The 5,064-nt window shown below is 35.4% G+C and overlaps 1 long non-coding RNA gene across 1 annotated transcript; it reads left to right on the forward strand.

The window, feature by feature from the left end:
* The first annotated feature begins 2,893 nt into the window (after positions 1–2,893).
* LOC115997461 lies at positions 2,894–4,746 on the forward strand. Its single transcript, XR_004093738.1, has 4 exons — positions 2,894–3,036; positions 3,110–3,181; positions 3,704–3,758; positions 4,701–4,746. It is a non-coding gene; the product is annotated as an uncharacterized LOC115997461 (long non-coding RNA).
* The last annotated feature ends 318 nt before the right edge of the window (positions 4,747–5,064 follow it).

Consider the following 5,064-nt stretch of genomic DNA (forward strand, 5'->3'; position numbering starts at 1 on the left):
TCTCCTTGAGCAACTCTCCAGCAGCCTCATTAAGGCCTTGAGTAAAAGAGTAGTTTCTTGAGCAGACTTTTCTTTTATTATGTCTTTATTATGTCTCTTTCCCAATGCCCTTCCTTTGCCTATATATTGTATTGTAATCTGATGTTCTTAGCATTGAATAGAATGTACTTTCAGTTTTCCCTTAGTCTCTTAAAATGGTATCAGAGCAACCTTTTTGGGGCCTGAAGATTTCTCCAACTCTCTACTGATGAACAACGTTCATCAGTCCTCTCCTTCAAGAAAACATTTTTTCCTTTTAAGCTCCTTTGACAATCTGGTGCAGCAAACCTCTGAAGAAATCTTTGGCAACCCTAGCCAACTTTTTTCGACCCTTAGAAACCTCCCCACGCGCCACCACTCCGGTAGCCCTCTGACGCTATGCGCCTCCACTCCTTGCTACGACCCTACCATGATTTTCCCACATTTTTCTAATCACTATGGAAAATGAAGAAATTATTAACAGTGTCCAAAATACTCTTCTCCCAGTTCAACCTAAAGTCTATGTTCCAAATCTCTCCGAGAGTCTAGCTATCACTAATGAAAAGCTTATTGGGTCCCAAAATTATCAAGATTGGGCATCAGTAGTAGAACTATGGTTTATGGGTCAAGGAGTGGTTGATCACCTCACTACCACAACAGAAGAAATTCAGCATGAAAAAAATATTTGGGTGAGTGTTGATACCCAACTATGCAGTTTATTATGGCAATCCCTTGTTCTTGATTTAATTCCTATCTTTAGACCATTCAAGACTTGATTTTCTGTATGGAAACAAGCTCAATCTCTTTATACGAATGACATCTCTCATTTTTATTTCGTTGTTAGTGAGATACTAAATATCAAGAAGTCATAAATGTCCATGGAAAATTTTTTGGAAAAACTCCAATAACTCATAGTTGAATTCAATAAACTCATGCCTATTAGAGGATCACCCGAAGAGCAACTCAATCAGCGCGACAAGTTCTTTGTCGTTCTTACACTTGCTAAGCTTGAACCAGAATTTGAGCAATTACGAAATACTCGATGATGGAACTATTCCAAGCACCAAGGAAATGTTCAAAAGACTTCTTCAATTCTCCTCTATTTATAAAGAACATACATCATCATCAACCATTGTTGATCATTCTGCTCTTACTACTCAAAGTCATCATGGTTACAATAGAGGAAGAGGTCGAGGAAGCACAAGAGCACACTTGCGAGGTTTGCTGGAAACTTCATGGGAAACCAACTATGGATAATATAGCTCAATTTGGGAATTCAAATATTGAGGACCTAAATACACAAGTTATCTCAAAGGCTGAGTATGCAGAATTCTTGCAATTAAAGGCTACCAAGACAACCATTTCTCCTGACATCTCCCATAATGCTCTTGCTTCACAATCAAACTCTGTTTGGGTATTGGACTCTGGAGCCACCAATCACATATCTGGTATTCCCTCTTTTTTCTCCCAAATTGATTTATCATATTCTCTCCCATCTATTACCTTTGGTGATGGATCAAAGGGAAAAGCTAAAGGAATTAGAAAAGTCACTATCCATTCCTTCTCTTTATACCATGTTCTTTACATTCATGGTTGCCCTTTCAACTTGATTTCAATCCATCGGCTTACTCACTCTCTTAATTGATTAGTTACTTTTTTTTCTGATTCTGTAGATATTCAGGACCGGCAGACGATGGTGACAATTGGTACGGGGCATGAATCGCGAGGACTCTACCATCTTCTAGGTTCTACCAATACCAACACAGCTTGCATGGCTTCTCTTTCACCTCTTCTCAACCATTGTCGACTAGGGCACCCCAATATCAATAAATTAAAACAACTTGTTCCTAGTTTGTCCAATTTGAAAGAAATAAAATGTGAGTTATGTCAACTTGGGAAACACTCAAGGTCCTCATATCCTAGTAGAGTGAACAGGAGAGCTAATACACCATTTTCTTTAGTTCACTCCGATGTTTGTGGACCATGTCGTGTTCTAACCACCTTGGGATTCTTATAATTTGTTTTCTTCATTGATGATTTTTTCAGTGTAGTTGGGTCTTTCTAATGAAAAATTGTTTTGAACTGTGATGTGTTTCAAAAATTCTATAATGAAATCATGAATCAATTTGGAGTTTCTCTCAAAGTCCTACGTAGTGATAATGCCAAAGAATATTTTTTTGACTGTTTCACTTCTTTCTTTGCCTCACATGGAGTACTTCATGGATCTTCATGTGCTAGAACTCCTCAACAAAATGGTGTTGCTGAAAGGAAAATTTGTCATCTTGTTGACACATTCCGCACATTGCTCATTCACCATAAGGTACTTAAGAAATTTTGGGGGGATGCTATACTTCATTCTTGCTATCTCATAAATCAAATGCCTTCTTCTGTGTTGCAAGGAAAAATTCCTCTTAATCTTTTACTCCCACAGGAACCTCTCTACAAGCTTCCATACGAGTAGGGCTGGGCATAAATCGGGTCCAACCCAAAAAACCCGCGGGTTCGACCCGTTTGACTCGAATCGGGTCGGATTCGAGCCAAAACGGGTCGAACCCACAAAATTACAAACACAAATTAATGTTGTCGGTTCGGATTTCGTGTTCGCCGTTTGAGTTTCGGATTCGACCCGAAACCCGAAATATATATAAGTATATAAAGGAAATATATGTTAGGGTTGAAGGCATTCATCTCATTTGCGCATCACGCCTCTCGCTCCTCACCTCACCCTATCATCCAGACACCATCTCCGCCTCACCTCAAACCTCTCATCCAGATCCAGACACCATCTCCGCCTCACCTCAAACCTCTCATCCAGACACCACCGCCGAAGTCTCTTCACCTCAAACCTCTCATCCAGACACCACCGCCGAAGTCTCTTTGTCTCCGACACTCTGCCTCTCACCCCTCTGGTGTTCTGACCCTCTCAGCCACTCTGATCCGGCTCCGCCACTTCACCCTTTTCGCGAGACAGTGACTTCGACTCCTTCTCAGGTTCTCACCGTCGACTCTCGCCTACCGGTAAGTCTCCTCTAACATCACACTTTTGAGTTTTATCTACTCATACTCATATTCTGATTATTCTTTCACACAGGAAACCCTAGATCCAGGGATATGCCCTTAGCTTCTTCAGTGACTAGCCATGAAAATCTAACAGGAGTGACAGGTAATTTACTACTACTCTGCTAGTTTGCTATTTTAGTTTTTTTTTTCGTTTTTTTTTCAGACAATTAAAGTTTTAAGACTTTTAAAAGTTTTTTTAAAATGTTTTCTTTGCATTAGTTTAACTAAGATTTTTTCCAGAAATTATAGTTGGTACTTGGTCCTACAATTTTGTTTACAGAAAATTTGGTTTAACTATGATTTTTCCAGGAGTTTTTAATTAGTTTGTTTTTTTTTCTAGAAAACTAAAGTTAACTATAATTCATTTACAGAAAACTTGTTAATGTATCCATTAAAATTAGAGTTTAAATTAAAATTTTGTGTAGTTCTAATTTTGTGTTAATTGTGTTATGAATTTATGAATATACTGATAATTGTTAAAGTCTTAATTCTTGAATTTTATGAATTTGTGAAATTAATGAATAAATGTGATTTTGTGAATACACTGTCATATTGTTGAATATTATATTCTTGAAGTTTATGACAAAAATTGTGAACTGTTAATACTTGTGAATTCTCATTTTAGGGTGAAATGAGAATGTATGTTTCTGCGGTTTTTAAGACATCATTTGGGAGATAAGGTATGTATAAATATTGAAGATTTGGAGTTTTTAATGAAGTTCTTTGTATCATTGTATATTTGTATATACATATGATTTTGAAATTATGCTAACTCAGAATTCTGTATGAATGCATTTAAAATACTTTTTGAGTTCATATAAAATTATAAATTATAATAGTGCAATTCTTTGTATCAATATCTGAAAAATTTTGGTGTTTATTTCTTAAAAATCTTTTTGTTGTAAATTTTTAGTTGGTAGTATTCAGTGAGTTCACTGAATATTGTAGGTTTGATTTTGTTGTCTGGGATAATTTGGTAGTTTTGTACTCATGCATATGTGTATGTGTGAATACATATATAAATAGATGTATGAGGTGGTGAATGGTGATGAGGATGTATTTTTTTGAGATTTGTCCTAAATGATCTTTAATTGCATTTGCAGTCAATGTTATGTAACTTAGGTTGTCAAAGGAAATTCTTAATAGTCTTTCTGTGTTTGCTTTCAAGTTCAAAATTAAATGTTTCTCAAATAAAGTTGCAGTAGATTGTATTGTGCAAAGATAGATAGATAGGTGATATTATTTGTATGAGACTTATCATCCTGCATCCTTTCTTTATTACTAGAGATGAGATATGCTGAAATCTTTAACTATTGACTTGGCTTTAATTTCTCACATGCCAGCCAAAATTTTTATCACCCATCATTTCTGTTACTTTTTGTCTGTTTCATAGGCAATATAGTGCATGTACCTGCATGCAACTGGACAACTACCAATATCCCTTTCCTCTTTTAATTATTTAAACTCTTAAATTTTTTACTATGCTTGTGTGGTTAGGTCTGCTGATATCAGCTGTGTGTTAATATGTTAGATTTGATCTTATCCCCTGATCTTAACCCCTCTTCTCATTTGAAGGGAATTGAAATTATATTGATCTAACTGTTAATTTCTCTTTATTGCAGTAAATATGAAATTCAATGATGGAACTAATACCTATAGAGGATCAAATATGAAATTCAATGATGGAACTAATACCTATAGAGGATCGAACTACAATATATATATCGATAGATAGATGATTCACTCAAGTTGCCAAGCATCTGCATTTTCACCTATTAAATTTCACTCAAGTTGCCAAGCATCTGCATTTTCACCTATTAAATTTCAATTTTATGTGTTATCGTTATTGATGTTTCATGTTCTTAATAACAGAATATTATATTTGTAAATTGTTGTAATTTTATTAAAGTTGATGGGTTGTAATAATTACTTTATTTTGAAATTATGATTTTACAAAATTGTAATCCATTTAGCTACTCAAACTCT

The sequence above is a fragment of the Ipomoea triloba genome, chromosome 1 (assembly GCF_003576645.1).
Source record: "Ipomoea triloba cultivar NCNSP0323 chromosome 1, ASM357664v1".
Classification (NCBI taxonomy): domain Eukaryota; kingdom Viridiplantae; phylum Streptophyta; class Magnoliopsida; order Solanales; family Convolvulaceae; genus Ipomoea; species Ipomoea triloba.